Raw genomic sequence first — 22,949 nt, 5'->3', positions numbered from 1 at the left:
TCATACTCACAAACACACACACACCACAATTTTTTCAGACAATTGCAAGAGATCTAACAGAAGTCTGTAAAACCACCCATAGTCCCCTCTCAAGGTTAATAGCCCTTGCTTAAATTTTAACACTACTTCCACATCAATACGATACTAAAATCCACAATGGTTTTACTTCCATGGTTTTACTTTGATCTTCTACACTCTTATTTCTGTACTTTGCATTTCTCCTAAATTGAAGTGTCTTATTCTATTCCATCTACCAAATAAAATTGTAGCTACATTTTAGACTTGAATCAAATAACTGTTTTTGAAAGTTTTTGTGATTCCTCTACTGTATATAATAGTTCTCTCCTTTTAACACCTGTAGCACTTATTGTTTAAATCATTTTTTAAAAGCACGTTATATAATGATGCCCACTGTTTGTTTAATGCACTTTTCTTGTGCAAGAAGGAAAGCTTATTAACACCATGTTAGTTCCCTTGAGGTAGCACAGACTGTAATTTATACTTCTTCATACGGCCTTCTGAACAGATCAAAGTGCTGAAGAAAATACACTGTAAATTGGTTATTTGATTGATTTTGTGGTTAGTTACACTGTAATTATTTTAACTGCTTGTTTACTATCCTTTTTCCAATTTTTTCTTCAACCAACCAAATATATCATAAAAACAGAAAATGCAATAACATTTCTTTTTAAAACAGTACAGTAACATACATTTTTGCCTCAGTGTGATTGCAATGTAACATGGTGGATCTTAAAACTTCAACGTGCAACAGAATCACATGGAGGGCTTTTAAAATTGCTGGGAGTCACCCCACCCCCAGAAAGGTCACCCCACCCCTAAAGCAGTAGGTCTGGGCCCGGGCCTGAGAATTTGCATTTCTATGAATTCCCCGGTAATGCTGATGTTCCTTATCAGGGGACCACAATTTAAGAACCACTGTGCTAACAGTTAAAATAAACAAAGGTGTTTTGCTGAGCTCCTATCCTTTATTTCTATCAATGAGAGTTATAATATATCAATATAGTATAATAAATATAATATAATATAATATAATATAATATAATATAATATAATATAATATAATATAATATAATATAATATAATTAATATAATATATCAGTGAGAGTTATGAAGAAAAATGGGAGCAAAACACTGAAAGAGTATACTTAAATTTGAGAGGATATCACTAATGAAAATACATTCATTTCTTAAAATCCAAATAAAAGATATATCAGATTTTCAGGGACAAATTTTGATAACATCTGAAAGTCAATGTCAGTGTCCTTTAAAGAATTATGAGAAAATAGCAGAGAAACCAGAGTGATAGTAATTAAGATATTTTAGGGCTGGCTGGTTAGCTCAGTTGCTTAGAGTATGGCATTATAACACCAAAGTCGAGGGTTTGGGAGAAAAAAAAAAAAACAAGCAAAAAAGAAATTAAAGAATTTTATAGTTTTAAAAATGAGCCATTTTAAAAGTTATAACAAAAGTAAGTTTTAAAAGTTATTGATAAGAAAATTCTATAAATATTTTGCTATCAATTAATTTGTGATCATACACACACACAGGAAGGGTACTTTAAAAAGTTCATGAAGAAATAGAATTGAAAGATAATATAAGTCTTTTCATGAACTTTTTGAAGTACCTTTGTGTGTATGTGCATGTGTGTGTATATATATATTTGTGTGTGTATGTATATGTGCATGTGTTTGTGTGAGTGTATATATATATATACACACATATATATATATATATATGTCTTGAATCTATTCTGGATTCATTTAGAACAGTACTAAGCAAATTTTGCCTATGTTATAGAGGTACTAGACTTATATGGGGGGGATGCTATCTATGTATAATATATCTTGATATCTGAGTAGAATTTGCAAACACTTCTCATTATACTTTTGTATAATGTGGAGCAATAATGACTTAAATGGTAAAGGAATTCTATTTATTCTTATCTGCTTGTAAAACCTTACTCAGAAGGTGATTAATAAAACACAACCACACTGGGAAGAAGGTGCTAGTGTCACAGGACTTAAATGTTTTATCCTACTAGAATATACACCTATCAATAACTTGTATGAACTTAAAGATGACAAGTTTATTCATTTATTTTTTTGATGGATTCACTTACTTTTAATAACAAGACATATATCATGTTATGACCATGGAATGTAAGTTCTGGTTAGACAACAGAATTTCACAAGTGGAATAAAGCATTCTGTATAGTATATCAATGTCTGGCCAACCAGCTTGCTCATAAATCATTAATCACTTCCATTATAGGTAATTTGTTTAGCTTAACATTTATGACTCTTACAGAAAAAATAAACATCCTGCACATATTTAAATAGTGTACATTTACCTTTGTATTGGCACTTAAAATACATATTTCTATTTCAAGATAACATTTAAAAATTATTCTAACATAACATTAGCAGCAAAAATGTAACTCTGCAATTACCAAAGAGCTAAGCTGGAATCATAATTATGTTATTCTCATGTTTACAAGTTTGATTCTGTAATAAATACTACTCCTATGCAGCTCTGTTGCAATCTTTTTAGATTTGGTTTAAACACACATGTACACATATACACAGAGACACACACACTTTCAGTTGTGAGAAACTTTATAAGTTACACTTCATGCACCTTTTCGAAAGAGTTGCTTGATCCAACCAGTCCAAAAACTAAAATATTCAACCATTCCACAAGGCAGGCAGAAAAAAGTTAAATTAACACCCAAACCATGTGATACTCTGCAGCAAACTGGGACTACTTCAGGGATGGCCTGCTGTCTGCTTTAGAACTACTATAATTTAGGGCCAGCCTGTGGCTCACTTTGGAGAGTGTGGTGCTGATAACACCAAGGCCACGTGTTTGGAGCTTCTTACTGGTCATCTTTTTTTTTTTTTAAAAAAAGAACTACTGTAATTTCATTGTAAAGATTTGAGAAAGTAGATCTTAACATGACCAAGTGTGTTTAAATGTCATGTTTCTTTTTTGTTAACTTGACTTTCCTTAATGACCTAGTTAGTGAACTAGTCACTAATAATTTGGTCAATAGGCAAATCAAGCCTGCAAGAAAGAGAGCTGATATTCAAAATACTGTGTTATTGTCTGAACCCACTCAAATGATTCATTTTTGACATAAACATGTAACCTCAATAATGAGATGTTGTATTATTTATTCTGTGTCTGTTGCTTATAACAAAATACCTGGAACTGGGTACTTTGTAAGAAAGCAAAATTTATGGCTTATAGTTTCGGAGGCTGGGAAGTCCAAGGTCCAGGGAATACATCTGGTGACAGTCTTCTTTGGTTGTGGCTTTACAGCAATGCAAGGATCTCCGATGGCAGAAAATGGTAGAGCAGAGAGAGAGAGAGAGTTCCTCATGCACTCTCCTTTTAAAGCCCTCACAACCATGCCCCTGACCACCATTATTAATCCATTCACTATGGCATGGTTCTACAGTCTAATCACCTCTTCAAGACCCCACCTTTCAATTACCATAGTAGGGTTTCCCACCTTCAACAGTTACAGTGGGGATAAAGTTTTAGGGGGACATTCAACCCAAGGCAGATGCCTCACTAAAGCAAGCTCCTCCAACAAGACCAAGACTGCATCTCTGCTTCTGAGGTTTAAGTTTTGCCCAGAATTTGCAGTACACGGAATAACCTATACCAAGAGCCATTACTCCCACAACAAAGCCTTGGGCCACCATGCACATGTAAATCAGATGAGTGGACATTTTAGCTTTTCCCTTTTTCTTCAATTTCTACTTTCTATATGCAACAATTTCTACAAAGCCCACCATTCCAAAGGGAACAAATCATGCTTCTTTAGCTTTTTGGATAAATTTGGATCCCTGATCTTCATCATATGAAGAAAGGGAAACATCTGTGTCAGTTGACATAGTGATTGCTTGAAGAATCTTCTGAGAGTGACAAAGCCCTCATGATCCAACTGGCTTCTCAAAGATGACAAGTTTAATAAGTGAAAAATGACACTAAACTGGGAGAAGTTAATAATTTTATAGAAATCAGAAATAAGATTTTAAAATAAAGGCAATAAATAAATGGGTGAAATCGACATAAATCAATATAGACATTTATTTCATATTTTATACTACAGGATTATAGAAATATGACTGGCAGTGAATCCCATAAAAATTTCAGCTGGGAAAACGTATCGATAATAAAACATGTAGATTATTGGCTTCAGTTCTAGGATTAGCATTTTAAGTGGTACATTACAAAACTAAAAATGCCATACAGAATAACGACTAGAGAATTGCAAAATATTGAAAAATTATTGAAGGTATACTTTTGTTCAACATGGAGTAGAAAATGCTTTGTCAAAACATGACGCAGTTCTCTTCAAGTATGTAAAGGACGGTCATACACAAAGTATAGACTGTTTCATAAAGAGTAGAATTCCTACTAATGGGTAAAAATTAAGACATAGATTTCTTGGGCTGGTGGGTTAGCTCAGTTGGTTAGAACATGGTGCTGATAATCAAGGTCCAGGATTTGATCCTGTAAGTTGCTAAAAGCAAAACAAAACAAAAACCCCAAAACAAAGAAGTAGATTTTCTCATGATATAAAAAAGGACTCACACAAAAAAAAATTGACATTAAGCCATGATGAAATAGTTAACCATTTCTGGCAGTGTGGGAAAATAGAAATTTGTATATAATAGAGATTGAGTTAAATAATCTATCTAATGCCTTTTTTTCCCCAAATTCTGTTTTAGGAATTTTCTATAGTAAAATAACATTTATGATAACCATTTCTGTTAATGACCAAGGAAACGAAAGCAGACAAAGAAAATAACACATATAACTAAACCTTTGGAAAAATGTCACATAAAGGAAGTTAAGTTGATTCTTATGGCTTCTAAAGAAAAAGTTGGATGAAACCTATTCTGATTCAACATGTGGAAGTCAACACTGGAAAACAGGGAATGCCTTTAATGGGTAAATACCTCTGTGGAGATATAATTTTCAAATGCTGGAGGGAAGTTGGGCTACCTGAGTTGTAAGGTCTCTTCCAATCCAAAACGTCGATAACTCTGTCAATTACAATGCAGGAGGAATTTGGTTAGATATAAAAAATAACTTCTTGAAGGTAAAATTTGGGATATAATAGAAGATTTAAATAAAGGATACAACGAAATAATCAACTGTATTAATTTCCCAGGGCTTCTGTAACAAATTGCCACATACTTGATGGCTTAAAACAAGGAAAATGAATTCTCTCACAGTTCTGGAGGCCAGAAGTCGGAAGTCAAGGTATCAGCAAAGCCATATTCCCCCTGTGTGTGTGTGTGTGTGTGGATGGGGGGAGATGGAAGACATATCTTTTGGGGTCCATCCTTCAATGTACTGTACCATATATAGCATTCAGGGCCATGTAGTGCATCATCACCTGAAGAAAGGAGCATAAAATTAACTTTTGAAGGGTTGGGCTTTTTGTTTTGTTTTGTTTTTTAGATTATTAACGAAATTAGCAAGAATTCTACTTTATTCCTACTCCTAGAACCATCACTATCTTGTAATCATTAGAATATTAAACTGTACATGTTTTCCTGTTTGAAACATAGAACAGATCATTTGTCAATACATACACTGAATTTTTACCATTGGGCAGAAGTTGGTGAAAAAATAAAACTCTTTTGTTTAGATATGAAAAATCAAAATAGTTTGTAAAAGTTGCATGAACATTAGTGCCATATGAATAATAGAGTTATTAGAAAGGCAATAGAATTGGTCTGTTTGTGTATAATTTAAATAGAGACACAAAACACACTATCATATTTACCATCATTTGTTTATCTACATTACTTACATTAAAAATAATAACTATATTCCCACAAATATGTCATAGTCTTTTTTACATAGTTCATTTTCAGTACCAAAATTTGCCTCTTATTATATGCTAATGAAAGACACAGATTGTCAGATTAGATTAAAAAAAAGCAAGACTCATTATATGCTATCTATAAGAAACACACTTTAAATATAAAAACAATAGGAAAATAGTAAAAGTTGGAAAAAGGTACACCACACTAATACCAATCAAAAGAAAACTGGATTAACTATATTACTATAAAAAAGTATATTGTAGAGGAAGAAATATTATCAAGAATATAGAGGCATTTAATAATAATAAAAGCATCCAATTTATAAAGAGGACATGTGAATCTTGAACTCCTATACACAAAATAGCAAAACTTCAAAATGCATACGGAAAAATCTGATAGAGATGAAAGAAGTAGGCAAATTCCCAATCGTAGTTTGTGATTTCAGCACCCTTCCCTCAATAATATATAGAACAAGTAGACAGAAATCAGTAAGCATGTAGAGTACTTAAGCTATATTATCAGCCAAAATGATCTATTTGACATTTATAGAAGATTCCACCCAACATAAGCAGAACATACATTCTTTTCAAGTGCACACAGAACATCTACCATGACCATGTTCTAGACTATAAAACATCTATCAATACATTTTAAGGATTCAAATAATACAACATATGAAGACTGGCTGGTTAGCTAAGTTGGTTATAGCGCAGCCTTGTAACACTAAGGGCACGGGTTCAGATCCACCTACCGGCCACCCGCAAAAAGACAAAAAAACAAAAAAACCCAAAACTAATAATATGACATATGTTCTCTGACAACAGTAAAGTTAAATGAAATATTAATAGGAAAAATATATTTGGAAGATCTCCAAATTCCCCAATACTTGGAAATTAATAACATTTCTAAATAACACATAGTACAAATAAAAAATTAAAATGGAACTTAGAAAGTGTTCTAAATTGAATGATAAAGAATATATATATAACAGATCAATATTGAGATACGTGCTGACCTCTTTTTTGTAAGAACGAGAGAAAAGAGGAGCAGAATTTTTGCTATCTTCTTATTTGCTGCTTTCTGAAAATCTGTACTGTAATCATATTTTTACAGTAAGTCACTGCTTATCTAGGCTAATACTGGCAAGTTTAGAATGCATTATTTAACTCCTGAATATGTTAATGACTCAACAAATATTTTAGAATAAGTTTGTGAAACTAGGAAAAGATAAAGCTTTGTGATATATGAACAGTCCATTTCACAATTTTCCTCAGTGTTTCAGCGTGATTTGCAGTTTTGCTATAACACAGTTTGTTACTGTGAAAATTAGCATAAGACAGTTTCTTGTAATAGCCAGTATAACCTAACTCATCGTATCTAAAAGAACCTCATAATAAGGTAACTTGTCCTCTGAGATAACCTAAATGGATGGTCAAGGGCAGAATGTTGAAGAAGTGACATGCTCTGTCCTGGCTAACTGTGTGGCCTTGGGCATGTTCTTTAACCTCTCTGGTTTTTTGTTCATAAAAGTGCATATGAGTGTTATGCATTTGTTGATTGAGTCTAGTCATTCTAGATCTATTAGTATTTATGTTTTATTCCTATATAAAGTATTCTTATAATTTTTTGTGAGCTGTAGATGTGTTTTAGGTTACATGTTAGCAGAGTTTTAATTTTCACCATAGGTCCACAGGACCCTAGAGGGTCCATGGATGGATTTCAAAGTATCAGGAGAACCCCTGAAATATGTGCACACTTTTATGTGTAAGTAGGGTAACCACTAGTCCTGGTTTGCCCTGGCCTGTCCAGGGTTTAGCACTGAAAGTCTTGTACCCCATGAAATGCTTCAATCCTGTGAAAACTGGGACAGTTGGTTGCCTTATGTACAACTCCATATTTCCTGGAGAAAGTATCAATAATTTTCATCAAATGATACCAACATAGTCAGAATTTTTTTTTTCTTTTTTTAAATTTAGGCTTAACCCCTGGTAACTGTTCTTCAGAAAAAGGTTGGGTTTTTTTCTAATTTTGAAGACATAGCTTTGGTCAGGCTTGGCTTAAGCCATCTTTGATAATTGGCATGTGAATATACTCGTATCTGTGTCTGTGTACATCCTTTGTAGATACCCCCAACCACCATACACATAACCTATCCACTTATGAATATTTAGCCTCAATTAGGCTTTTGAATAATTTACAGTGTTAAATCTAGAACCTGTATACCACCACTGAGAATTAGACTGAACAAGAAGAGAGTTGACAGATACTTTATTATCCAGATAAATTAGTGGTTTGAGTTAAGAAATGCCAGCTGAAATTGAGGGAGAAGCAATCATATGTAATACAGTATATCTAGGTAGATAATGGAAAATCTGCCCAAGGAGAAGCAGTCAGTGAGTAATAATATTGATTCTATTGATAATAGTAAAAATAATTCCTAATATTTCACGAGTGCTCACCATTTTCCAGGCATTGTTCTAAGTGGGAGTAAGTGGCAGAGTTAGAATTCCAACCCATATGTGTCTGATGGCGCTGCTATGCTATGCTGCCTCTAAGTGAGGGATTTATCAGATAGAGAACTTCAACAGTAAACATGATCAAGTTTGACATTAAACCAAGGGTTTTATGATATAGGAACTTTTATATACTTCCCTTCCTCAGATCTCACATCCTAGATTGTACGCGCCTGTTCCTCCTCAGAAGAAGAAATTTTGGAAAGATATTTATTAGAAGACTCTAGTATAGAACCTTTAGTCATAATGGCCCTTCTTTTAAGCTGACCGAAGTTTCCATCCTAAGTTCACGTATTTCTAAATTTCTCGATGTATTTAACAGGCCTTCTCGTGAGAAATATTGGTAAAGAAACCATAGAAGCCTACATGAACACTGTTGCTTCATTTCCTCTCTATGCATGGCATTTCTCAGGAAATTACCTCAGCAAGGCAAAATTCAGAATGTGATATTTATCCCAATAAAAATATATCTAAATATCTATAATGAGAGATATTCTTTTTTCTGCAATAAATTGTATTTATAAGCACTGTCATTCTGGTCTTGTGTGTTATATTCAGTAATTATTCTGAATTATTATATTATTATTAATATAATATTAATTAGTATTAATAATATAATTATTACAATATATTAATTAATATAATTATATTGTTAATAATATAATTATTAATTATTAATTATTATATTATTATTCAGTAATCATTCTGGTCTTGTGCATTATATTCAGTATATCCAGAACCAAAAGTTTTTCTTTCTTTCACATGGGAAAACATCAATGACCTTTTTCTTCCCCTTTTGTATTAACTATACACGATGCTGTTATATCTAATAAGTATAATGTATGTGAAAATGTGACATGCCACAACAATAACATTATAGCATTAAGTAAATAAATGTGTATATATTGAATTTCATCTTTGCACTTCTTTCATTCATTCAGCTAATCCCGAGGAAATGTCTACCCCATGTATTAGTTACTAGAAATAAAATTGAATGAGACTAAGTCCTTGCTTTGATAGTTCTGGATGGCCTTTGTTCCACAGAGAAAGGTATAAATTTCATACAAAAAGTGATATAAGGGTGGCCAGTTAGCTCAGTTGGTTTGAGCATGGTGTTATAAGGATTTAGATCTCTATACTGGCCAACCACCAAAAAATTAAAAAGTAGTATAGTTTATACAGTTGTGCTAGAACTCTCATATAAGCTTATGAGAGATAAATATTAAATTTACAGGAATTTTGTAAGGCTGCTTGTTAAGCATAGCCAATATTAAAATTAAATTATATAAACTTCCAATTAAACAAATTATATTTAAAGCAAAGATAATAAATATTCAAAACTTGTCACTTCCTAATTATTTTACCACAGTTGCTCTACACTCTTGAAGTCTTTCGCACCTGTTTTATCTGAACTGATGAAATACTGTGTATTGTTGAGCCACTTGACATCTCTTCCCAGCTCAACATTCAGTTTCTTTATGTTGGTAGCTTGAAATTGACGGTGGTGGGATTATTTGCACTATGAAAATTGGCAAAAGCTATGAATAAGGGCTTGATTTATTGTTTTATTATCTAGACTTAAAAATATATGTAACAATATATGAAATATGTAAATATAAATATATGTAAAATATATGATGAAAACATCAGTAGTGCAGATTAATGTCTGTAGTCATTACATTTTAAATTACACAAGATATTAAGGGAATATTCTTCCAATGTTTGAAAACTATTCTATGATTCAGCAAAAAATTCTCTCACATCATTGATGAACAAATGAAGTTCCAATACATGACTTTGTTGCTTCCCTTTCATCTTATTCATTAACATAAACGAAAATATCAACCAACATTCATGTCACTTCTCAATCTTAATGACAAGAAAGAAATTTATTGGGAAAAGAGCAAATTGGAATGCAACTTCATGTGCCAAATCATTAAAATTGCAATCATAATTTGGTCACAGATAAGAGTTCAGAAAAAATCAACAAAACATTTTGTGTGAGTCAACTGCTATACAGAACTTACAATAAAGAGTATTGCATACTTTATCATTATTTCTAAATTGTGTGCTCACATCCTTTATATCAGTAAAATTTATTAATGTTATGTGTGCATGTGTGTTTCTTTTTCAGAGAGCTAGATGTTACCTATTTACCAGCACACCACTAGATATAGATGATAATACCATGTGACTGAAAAATCAGAAGACAAAGGTGTTAGTTTTAGCTCTGCCAATAACTAGCAGTATCACTAAAGAAAAGTCACTTAATTTCTCTTGGCCACATCTGAAAAAGTAAAATTGTTGAAGCTCTTTCAGTTAAAAATTTCCTTTTCTTGTACAGAGCTTATATCAGCCACAGTTTGATGGCAGTGGGTGGAAATGTTAGGTTGAAAAGATAGAAAAGAATGTCATTGTGGATTTTGCTTACCTCTCCACATTCCAGAGCCTTATCTACTAGAACCTGTTTTTGATCTTGTCTAATAGCAGTTAAACCTTCAGACAACTGACTTATGACAGACAAAATTTCAGATGAAAATGACACTCACGCAAAGTCCAGTTTATTAAACTTTTTTTTCTTTAGGAATGTCTACTATTTGAAAAAAATTAAAATAAAGAGTTTGCTTGGTTGGTGTAAGGCATGCTGATTTATCTACTAGTTATCATTTAGTAAGGGGATCCTATCTATACAAGAGATGCTTTATTGTTTGTAAAATTATACTGTTATTATTTTGGAATTTTTTTATATTGTAGGATGGAGAGGAAAAGTAACCATGTTGATGTCAGAAATCAAGATTTTCATTATTATATAGATATAATCATAAACTAATAAAGTGAAAACACTTTAAAGATAAATTTAAAGTAATAATATAAACTCATGAGTTTTAAAATATATATCATCTAGCTTTGTCCACTGAAATGGCCTAGAAGTAACATCATTTGATAAGCAACAAGCATGCTGAGAACCCCTATTCTTGTCTCTAATACCAAAGAATGAGGGCTAAAGAAATAGATTATTTCATTTATGGGGGAAGGGAGGTAACTGGTGACCCTGGGATACTTTACTGTACCAGAAAAGGATACAAGGGCAATCTAGAAAGGCCTCCTAAAGCTGAAAGAATCTAAAAGAATAATGAGCATAGTTAACTTAATTATAGTAAATTAATGCAGTGAAATTTCATGCATGGTATTTAAAAAAATTAGAAAGCTGGGAAATGTAATGTGAATTTCAAGATTATCAAACAGCCATTTCATGAGGGTAAGCTCTACTTTTCTGAAGACTACCAACCAAATATGTAGAAGATATGAAAGAATTAGCAAATTGTCATTCTACAACCACCAAAGAAAATATTGGCTTAGGCAAGGAATAAATAAGAGGTGTTAAGACCACTGGTATTTCAATGATGGAAAAGCAGACATGTGTAGAGTGCCAAAGCAGCACTCTGTAGATACCTTTTTAGCTGCAAAAGGGAACAACAGAGAGACAGACTGCCATTATTATAATTCAGTGATCAATCTTAGAATCATTGATAATGGATCAACTAGAAGTACATCTCTCCTGATTGGATGCAACATGAAGTACAAATCACCTATGGTAGATTCACTTTTCCATCTGGGTAGCATCATTTTCTTTCAGATTAAAGAATTTCCTTTAGCACTTCTTGCAGAGCAGGTCTGTTGGCAATGAATTCCCTCAGCTTTTGTTTATCTGAAAATATCTTTATTTCACTCTTATTTTTGGAGGATATTCTCAGTACACATAGATTTTTTTGGTTGACATGCTTTTCTCTTTCTTTCTTTCTTTTTTTTGTGGCTGGCCAGTACAGAGATTGAAACCTGGACCTTAGTTTTATCAGCAGCATTCTCTAACCAACTAAGCTAACCAGCCAGCCCTCTTTTAGCAGTGGCTTAGGACAAGTTCCATTTCGTTATCTTCTGGCTTCCATTTTTCTGATGAGACATCAGACATCATTCATATTCTTTCCCCCTGTATCTTGTGTCTCTAGCTGCCGTAAATATTTCTCCTTATCTTTGGTTTCTAGCATTTTTCTATGACATATCTATGTACATTTTACTTGGTATTTATCCTGCTTGGAATTTGCTGAGCTTCCTGGATTGGTAAATTGATAGTTTTTATCAAATTTAGTAAAATTTTGGCCATTATTTCTTCCAATAATTTTTTGTTCTGGTCTCTCCTATCCTTCTGCAACTCTAATTACATGCATTTTAGATTACTTCAGGTAATATTACAGGTGACTGAGATGCTGTTGTTTTTTATTCTTAAATCTTTTTCCTGTTTTTCTGTCTGAATAATTTCTATTAGTCCTTCTTCAAGTTTTACACTTTCTCCTACCATCTCCAGTCTGCCATTAAGCTTAAATAGTCAATTTTTCATTTCAAATATTGAACTTCTCATTTTTATATATTTTTTGAAATAATTTTTATTTCTCTGCTTCCATTCCACATCTGTTTGTTTAGTAAGCCCCCAGAACATATTTGCAATACCTGTTTTAAAGTTATTGTCTGTTAATTCCAACACGGGGCCTATTATTATTAATTGCTGATTTTCATAATTATGACTCAAATTTTTTCTGTATCTTCACAAGTCTAGTAATTTTTTGTTTTATAACGTACATTTGGTTATTATATAAAGTGTCTGGACTGTTTTGTCTTCCATTCCTTTAAAGGATATTGAGGTTTTCTATAGATGTTTTTTTAACATTATGGGGTTATCTACATTCACCAAGGAGAAAATGTAGATAATAAAGTATTCTGATGACTGAGCTCTGTAACACATCACTATTTAAAATTAAGAAGGATGAAGAAGTTCCAGAAAAAGAGAATAAGAAGGCATGCCAGGGTACCTTAGAAGGCAGGTAGGGAAAACGTTCAAAGAAGGAAAATGAACAACTGCGCCCCCTGCTGCTGAGAGTTTGGACATGACTGGGAAAGGACCACTGAGTTTGGAGTGGGTTCAAAGAATGAATGAATGAGAGGTAAGAAATTAGAGAAAACGCATGTATGCCACTTTTTGAAGAGTTTTTGTACAAAGGAGAGGTTTTGAAATAGTAAAACATGCTCCGATTACTTTAGAGATGATTCAGAGAGAAGGGGAATTAACAGTACAGGAAAGAAGAAAAGAGTTGTAGAAAAAATCTCCTTGAACAGGTTGAAGAGGATAGCATCCGGTGCATAAATAGAGGAGCTGGCACTGGACAGGAGCTGAGAAAGTACATTCATTCTAGTAGGGGGAGGCAGCTTTCAAGTATGCAGACATAGGCAGGTATATTTGATGGTAAAAGGAAAAAGTTCTCCTTTTTTATAATTTAAATTTTAAAATTTATTGTATGTGTTTGTTGGGTACAGTGTGTTGTTTTAATACATGCACATATTGTACAATGATTCATTTAAGGTAGATAGCATATCCATCCCCTGAACATTTATCTTTTCTTTGTGGTGATTACCATCAAGATCCTCTTTTCTAGCTGTTTAGACCAAGTTCTCTTTTCATTGCTACTATTTTGTCAGCGAAAAATAGGTGGTTATCTGTGAGTAAAGAGGGAGGGGGGTTAAGATATTTAGGGAGATACAGGGTGTGAATTATTCTCCTTGGAAAGTGGAAGAGTAAATTGATTAGGGAAGTATAATTTTATTTCAGGCACTGCTCAGGAGTCCTATGAGATTTCAGGTAAGAACAAAACATTAAAAGGAGATCAGTCAATATAACTGCACCTTTCTTCAACCATAATCAGCTAGTAAAGTATAGATTGATGGTGTATGTGCAAGAGAATGATTATAGTTATGAGTCATGAGACCTATGTTGGAGAAGAGGAGGGAAGCCAGAAAATGAGGAATAAGTAAGGTACATTCAGTGAAGTAGGGGTCCCAGTGGGGTCAAACCATGGTGGAAGAAGGGTAAACAGAGGTCCTGGAGGAAGTGTTAAATGGAGGGGGGGGGGGAAAGGTGCTTATGAAGTAGCAGCAAAGACGAAAAGCACTGGTCGCAAGGACGTGAGGAACTGAGGAATGGTGATACAAATGCAGTTAGCAAAAAAAGAATAAAATAGGTACAGAACTGACTGTGTTTCTCAGGGTAACAAAACCTGCAATATTCACACCAGGCTCTAACATCATAACACCATGTCAACTTCTGTAAGGCAGTAGTTCTCGACTGGAAGCAATTTTATCCCTAGGGGATATTTTGCAATGTCTAGAGACATTTTTGGTTGTTACAGCTGGGGGTGGGGATGCTATGAGCATCTAATAAATAGTGGTCAGGGATGCCAAAAATATTCAACAATGGACATTTATTCAGCCATAAATGTCAATAGTGCTGAGTTTGAGAGACCCTGCTCTAACTTTACTTTTAACTTTAGAGGGCTGTTAACCATCTGTCAACTAATTATACTGTGGCAACTAGGTGGCCTTCCCCAACAATGTCAAATAACCATGACTTTACCATGGGACAGTGGCTGAGGTGGAGTGAAGGAACTGATTGTAGAAGCCCTGTCAGCTAAGGTGATATCTTTTTGTCAGGTTACAGACTCCTTGACTAGAATGCTTAACAATATATTTCTGTTGATTTTTTAACATAATAAAATTCCAGAAGCAAGTGATTCCAGCGCTACTTAATATCAGCAAAATTGGGGCTCTGCATCAGCTTTATGATGTTTCTTGCCTCTCTCCTCAAGGTCTCTTCAGTGTTGCCTCACCTCCAAATATCACACTTCCACATAACCCTGATCAAATACAGAAAAGGGAGTGTTTTTCTATGTGTCTTTTTAAGGAAGGAAACCTTTCCCAGTATTCTCCCCACAGATGTCTTTTCAGGTCTTCTCGGCCAGCACTGGACCATGTGCCCTCTCCTAAATCATTCCTTGATGAAAGAGAAGGTGATTACCATGACTGATCTAACCAATCATGATTTATTCCTTGAAGATGGCCACCTTCTGTGAGAGTATTGCAATGTTATCAAACAGAAAGGAGTTCTCTTGCCCATGTGCAGTCCAGCCAATAAATCTGTATACCAAGATTTGCAGGAAAGATTAGAATCTATTATTATTTGTAGGAAAGATTAACATTTATTGGAAGACACCAACCAAGGAGAATAAGCCAGCTAATACTGTATCGAACACACTGAAGGCTCAGAATCACAAGCATTTATAGGGTAGATTTTGAGAGCAGGGGTCTGGGGGTCGTGCTGGATTTTGAATCAGCATAGCTTGATTGATGTCTTCCTTGATTTCTCATGGTCTGGATAGCACATACCTCATAGCAGGGATACAGCTCCAGGTTGTCCGGAAAACAGCTCTACACTTAAATAACATCATCCTGCCCCGTAACCGAGTTTCAAAATATCAAATAACCACGCGAAAAGAGGCAACTCAGAGAAATGCAAGCTAAGCTAGGCATTATGCTTAATTGGCTACACTTTTTTTCCCGGAAAAACAGAAGATTCTTTAAGCTAATATTTATCCTGTTGCAAGTTCTCACATTTGTTTATCTGAAGTCTATGTGTTTAACTGGTATAATGTAATAGGCTAACTATTAAACTGAACAAAGTACATATTTCGGATCCTCTAAAAGTTAAAATCCAACTAAACTCATGGCTGTTGGTATCACCAATAGCTTAACCAAAAAAACCTTTTTTTGGTGAAGAAGAAGAAATTGCTATTGGGATGACAACCAGCTAGGTTTGGTATTTGGTAGTTACTTCATTTAAAGATGGCAAAGAGGTCAGGAACTGAGAGGCTGTCAGGTGGATTAACAGTGAATAATAAAGTCATAAGAATAATGACAGGAGTAACAGTGGAGAGAAAGAGTGTAGCAGGTGTTGAAATCTTCAAAAAGTAAAAAGCAGCAAAGAAGGAACAGCAGATAATGACAACAGGGAGTGCGTGCTTGAAAGCACCTTGGACACTCTTTTGAAAAAACTGCAATGAAAACTGCAAATGCCATGAAAATTGCAATACAGAGATATGAAGACACCAAGGCATCAGTCCTGCTTTGAGTCCTGTAAGGCATGGCTGCTACAGGAGGAAAATCAGACATTTATTTTAGTATCTCCAATTTTATTGTGCCCAAATCAGATGCATTTTACAAAAATTAAAAACAAAGAACACATTCAAAATAAGATTCAAAAGTCTGAATTTCAACCTGTGTCAATGGAACGAAAATTCCACTCAAAGTCTTTTTGTTGGCCAAAAATCATAATAGAATTCACACAATAACAGAACTTTATTTTATTTTATTTTATTTTTTTAAAGATGACCAGTAAGGGAATCTTAACCCTTGACTTGGTGTTGCCAGCACCACGCTCTCCCAAGTGAGCTAACCGGCCATCCTTAAATGGGATCCGAACCCGTGGTCTTGGTGTTATCGGTACCACACTCTCCCGAGTGAGCCACAGGCCGGCCCATAACATAACTTTCTTTCTTTCTTTCTTTTTTTTTTTTTTTGGTGACTGGCCAATACAGAGATAGAACCCTGTACCCTGGACCTTGGTATTATCAGCCCCATGCTCTAATCAACTGAGCTAACTCACCAGCCCCTCTTTAACTTCTTAATATTTAACTATATTGAATGCCATGAAAGTGAAGAGTGATTGTGAAGATAAATTGAATACAATCCTCTCTCTTAGGAGCTCACAGCCTTATTGGATTAAAACGCATAAATAAATAAATGACACAGAGATAATGTATTCATAAGCAGTAATGTGGAGACAGAGACAATTTTAGCAATACCCCCATATCTGCAATGCACCAATAATAAAGACAATAAGGCAGAGGATATATTTATTTTGCATGTAAAATTTATCCTAAGATCTCCTTTTATGGTGCATTTCGTTATATCCAGGAAAGGACACTAAAATGGATAGTACTTATATTAAAAGTACTTCATAGTACTATTATTAATAGAGCTTATATTAAAAATACTTAATAGTACTTTTATTTAGAACCTATTGTAAGATTTGATCGTCCTTGTCTTAACCAGGTAGGCATATCACGTCTCACGTCACCTACAGGTGTTCCTTAACCTTGTAAGTTAGATTTGGGACAGCCAGCCCTTTCAAACATTATACACTGACAACCATAAAGCACCCCTTCATACACCAAATTCAGTCTTTTACACATCACCCGATAAATGATAGGATCCCCACACGGTGATGTCCCCTGCCAAGATGGGGAGAGGTTGAAAAATGATTGGTGGACAAGACTTTCCCTTTCATGCCCTGAAGGTTCTCTGAAAAATCAAACAATAAACACTGATTATTATTTTAAAAAGGCAAAACAAATCTTATTTAACATGCTGGGGAGGAGCAGTGCACAGGGGAATCACAAGAGAGCAATTTCTGCATAACCCAGTGGGATATAGAATCTTATATACCAGTTTTCACATGGAAGAGGAAGCGGGGAATGTAGACAATTCTTTCGAGGCACAGTAAATGATCATTAGGGAATGAGATTGAGAAGGAAGCAGATTTATCTTGTGAAAAGGTCTGTCCATGTGGTAACCTCCCAGTCTCTCTAGTCCCTCTGTGGGATGTTCTTTCTTGGTTACCTGACGAGATTCCTGGGGAGAGGATCTTAACACAATCACATTTCTTTTTCTTAATGGGCTACTGTGACAGCAGGTATAAACTGGCCATCAAGATGTGTGGTCCCGGGGCCGGCCCATGGCTCACTCGGCAGAGTGCGGTGCTGGTAACACCAAGGCCATGGGTTCGGATCCCATATAGGGATGGCCGGTTCGCTCACTGGCTGAGCGTGGTGCTGACAACACCAAGACAAGGGTTAAGATCCCCTTACTGGTCATCTTTAAAAAAAAAAAAAAAAGATGTGTGGTCCCTACCTAAGATATTTCTTGCTTTTGCTTCCTTTTAAACTGCCTCTGAGTCACTTGTTAACTAAGAAGTGGGTGCTTTTCTCTGGATAGATAATTGCATTTCTTTTGGAAAGAAGCTTTCTTAGATAAGGGAGTTATAGAAAGAGTATCTCCCCTGCCCTTGGGATGAGGGGAATGAGACAAGGTTAGAAGAACTTTGATTTTGAGGTCTATTTCTAAGGCCTTTTAATTTTCACAGCACTCAGTATGCCAAAAAGACATATTTGGGGGAACAGTTTTCTGTGCCCCAACATATTTGCAACAAATTCTGAGTTTTAGAAGCTGTATTCGTTATTGTCTATTAGTTTTAGAAAAATCCATTAGTGTTTTTACATCCTGTGATATTGTGATGTAATAAAAGATATTTAGTTTTCATTACCAGTTCCTTGCATAGAGATCCTAAAACTGTAGTAATTTTCTGAACGATAGGGGCCATTGGAACATCTTTTGTTATGCTACTTGGTATTAGTTCTGGTATTAGTTAGTAGTTCCTAATGCAAAAGCTTCTAAGACCTTTGGAATCTCCATAGTGATGAGAGATTTTTGTATACTAATGAGATGGCTGGTTGCTGGGGAGGCCCTAGATAGCTTCAAAATGGGGCCTGATCACCAGAAAGACCGAGACATAGAGGAACTTTCTGGCCTCCCACGCCCACCATGATTTAATCAATCATGCCTAGGTAACTGAACCTATATAAAAACCCTAAATAATGAGAACTTCCAGGTTGGTGAACAGATTGAGGTGACAGGAGGGGTAGCATGGAGAGATTGAAACTGGGGAACGGATCCCTGATTTCCCCTAGCTATTCCCCTGACCCCAGTCAGAGCAGGTCTGGACTGCGGGAAAGGGAAATAGCAAAAGAAAATCTACTTGACCAAGCAGGACAGGCTGGATCCTAGGATTAGCAATACATTCTGAGTAACCACAAGAGTAGAGTTAAAACTTTTGCTTGCTGATAGCTGTTAACTTTCTTCTCAGTACCCCTTGTTCCCATAGAATAATTATAAATTGATGTCCTGTTTTCCATCAAGCTGAAAGAGATAAGCCAAAGATCACAATGTGAATTTATGAATTTGTTTTGCAGAGAGAATGAAGGCTCTCAAAGAAATTGCGATGATGATGACACTGGCACTGGCACTAAAAGCCTGGTTACCTAAGATTTTATTTGGAGTCAGAAAAAACAGGTTTCCTCCTTAGATTCCCTGAGACTTGCTCTCCCTTATCTTTTATCACTGTAAAACTCTTTGCCTTCTGTTCCTGTAGTAAGACAGATCAGAGAAATTTGGGCTCGCCCGTCTTCTTGCTTTGGCCAATTCAAATAAACCTTTCTCTGTTTACAAGCCCTGTTGCCTCAGTGTTTGATTTAGCTGAGCACTGGGTATCTGAGCCGGGAATTTTAGGTTCTGGCAACAAGAGGTCATGGTGTTAAAGGAAATTCCAGGTTCTGGTGGCTAAATCCAGGTTCTTGGTGTCTCAACCAAAGAATTGGATGAGACATGCCAGAGGTGAAAAGTAAAGAAGTTTCATTTAGCAAAGTGAGAGAACACTCCAGAAAGGATGCAGTAGGCTCCAGTGAGAGAGTGGCTCAAGAGCACCTATGTCCTTTCCCGGGGCGGGCAGGGGCTTAAGTCTCCTTAGCTGGATTCGTGTTGTTTGGTCATTGGTTGAGCCATCAGTGTAGTCTCTGTCCTATTAGATAAAGTGATTGGCACCCTAGCTGATGGGAGCTCATTGGTCCAACCGAATGGTGCCCTAGCTGGTAGGGGGCTCCCTGTCTGGAATCGTCTTTTTCTCCTGTGGCTGCTTCTGCACATGTGCATGCCTATGGCCTCAGGGAACTGGTTTGCCCTCTTGCAAATTAACAGGTTTTCTCCTCCTGCTCTTGTCTCTAACTTCCTGCCGCGATGGAACCTCTTTGCTCCTCACGCCTGTATCTTGCTGTATTCATCTCTTCCATTTGGCTGTTCCTGTGTTTTGTCCTTTGTAATAAACTGGTGAACATAAGTAAACTGTTTTCCTGAGTTTTGTGAGCTGTTCTACCAAATTATTGAACATAAGGAAGGGGTCACAGAAGCCCCTGACTTATAGCCAGTTTGTCAGAAGTATGGGGGCTCAGACTTCTGATTAGCATCTGAAGTGGGGGGAGTTTTGTGAACTGAGTCCTTAACCTGTGTTGTGTTGTGGTTTTCTTAAAAGAAACTGAGGCTGAACATATAAAGCATAGTGTTTATTGAGCCACTATGACAATTGCAACCAGGGAAATTCATAGGCCAGGTCATCCTGAGAAATGCACTCTGAAAAGGCCCAGCAGAGTTTAGCATTTTATAATCATAAGAAGGGGGAAGAATCAAAGGAGAGAGAGAAAAGAAAGCCCTGTCTAATCACTTCATCAGTTCTTCTATTGGTTGTACACAACACACGATTTGGGATTGCTAGATATGGGATTACATTCTACATGCAGGGTTCTAGGGTAAGGGTTACTATTGGGTCTCATGGCTGGCTTAGCTTCAGGGCAGCCATGTTGAGCGGCTTTCCACCTTTCCTCCCCCTTTCTCTTTCTTCTCTGGAAACTGAGATTTCTCTCCTGTGAAGGGGTAAACATTACCGTTATCATCAAAGAAACGTCTTGTGGGCTGCATTTAGCAGGCTTTGGGCTGGAATGCTTTGTACTGAGATAGTGGCTAATCAAGAGCCGGTGCCCTAACCGACCAGATGATATCGGACCACAAGGGCTGTGTCACCTTGCATATCACTGATCTCGAAATTGCCTGTTACTCCGAGCCCTCCCTAAAAGTCTTATAAACTTCCTGCTTTCCTGGATTCAGGGGAACTGATCTGGTTCAGTCTCCCCTCCATATTAGTGGAATAAAGCTTTTGGCTGAAACAGCGCCTGGCTCGGGTCTCTCTCTCCCTTTTCTCCATCTTGCTGAACCTGATAGTTACAAGAAGCATTCTAGGTTATTTTATGACTTTCTGGGGCTACATAAAAATGGTCTTATAATAATGTTTTGCAAGAATGTGAGTGTGACTACTGGCTTATCCTAGATCTCCTGAGGCACTAGGACTAAGATGCTCTGGTCAGAGCAGATTTTTTTTTTTTTATTGACCGGTAAGGGGATCGCAACCCTTGGCTTGGTGTCGTCCGCAGCACGCTCAGCCAGTGAGTGCACCGGCCATCCCTATATAGGATCCGAACCCGTGGCGTCGGCGCTACCAGCTCCGCACTCTCCCGAGTGAGCCGCGGGGCCAGCCCCAGATTTTTTTTTTTTAATCAGGGGTCTGCCCTAAGTCTCAGTAGTTAGGGTCAGAATCAAATTGTAGTCTATCCAGTTGGTGTCTGGAGCGTTGGAGAATTGTTTAGTGTGGGAAGAAAAACCCACACATTTGGTGTGTTTGGGTGCAGAAAACTGTTTCCCAAAATATGGTGCTTTGGCATGCTGAGTGCTTTGAAGGAAGATTAAAAGGCCTCAGAAATAAGCCTCAGAATCAAGGTCCTCTAACCTTGTCTTGTCCTCCCTGCAAAGCCTAGGTGAGGGCTACTCCCACTCTTATCTTTTCCTAATCAGTCTTTTTGCTTTCCTCAACTATGCTGATTGGATGAGAAAGTGACTTCATGAAAACAACCTCCAGCAGAACAACCATAAACTCCAAACCACTATTGACTGCATTGGGGAGTTTGCACTGTAGCCCCAGCTCTGCCCACAGCCTCACCTTTTGATGAAGAAGGTCACCCCCCCTTCATTTTAATGCTTAAATCTCCACACTCAAAGGACATAGGGCACATTTACCCATGCATGACACTGCAATGTGCATGTGTGCTCATCTCCACTTAAATATTCATAGAAATAACCTGTAGCCAGACCCTTAAAAGCTGTAACCCCAACTGCTTGGGGAGCTTGATTTTGGATCCAGTCTTTATGCACTCCAGTCTTGCACAACCAAATAAAGTACTTTGTGTTAGAGGCTTAAATTACTGTCTTTGTGTTTCTTTTGGCTTATGCAATACACAAGGACCCAGCGGGTGCTTTTTCCAGAGAACACAGGAGGTACTTTCTCTGGAATTTTCTTATTCGACTAAGAAAGCTTCTTTCCAAAAGAAAAGCAATTGTCTTCAGATCTCCTCCCTAGGAATCTCATCAGATAATCAGGAAAGAACAATCTCTGGAGCAAATGGAGAGACTGTGAGGTCATCATAACTGGCAGATTTTTACATAAGATAATATTTTCCTCAAGTTCATTCAAATTCCATTCAGTCATTTGCCTTTCCTCAAAATAATTGTCTTCCCTCCCCCCCCCTATGAAAAACTGTATATGTTTCTGTACCCCATTGCATTATTGGGAAATTACTGTCTTGCAATTCCCCTGTGCATTGCCCCTCCCCAGCACATTAAAATTTGTTATACCTTTTTTTCATATTAATCTAAATTTGTCAGTAATTTTCCAGTGAATCTTCAGAGGGCAAAGAGGAAGTTTTCCCTTGACCCATACAGGTGCCAAAGTGTTGATAGTAAAAAGCAGATAATACATGTAATTCAATTTGTTTAAGAAATTGTTTTCCATTGATTCCAGATTTTTATTTTTGGCAGCTGGCCAGTATGGGGATCTGAACCCTTGTTACTGATGTCCAGGTTCTTCTGCTCTCTGCTCAGAAAGAACTCTCTAGTCCCAAATGTTGGT

The 22,949-nt window shown here is 36.1% G+C and overlaps 1 protein-coding gene and 1 pseudogene across 1 annotated transcript in view; one reads left to right on the top strand and one right to left on the bottom strand.

Annotated features, from left to right (window-relative positions):
- Positions 1–22,949, top strand: part of LOC134377893 (zinc finger protein 184) — a 944,311-nt gene that overhangs the window by 441,899 nt on the left and 479,463 nt on the right. The window lies entirely within an intron of this gene.
- LOC134378133 (HIG1 domain family member 1A, mitochondrial-like) lies at positions 3,576–3,923 on the bottom strand (annotated as a pseudogene).

This window comes from Cynocephalus volans, chromosome 5, assembly GCF_027409185.1.
Source record: "Cynocephalus volans isolate mCynVol1 chromosome 5, mCynVol1.pri, whole genome shotgun sequence".
Classification (NCBI taxonomy): Eukaryota; Metazoa; Chordata; class Mammalia; order Dermoptera; family Cynocephalidae; genus Cynocephalus; species Cynocephalus volans.
Note: the sequence above shows the minus strand (reverse complement) of the source record. Positions and strands in the feature narration are given on the sequence as shown.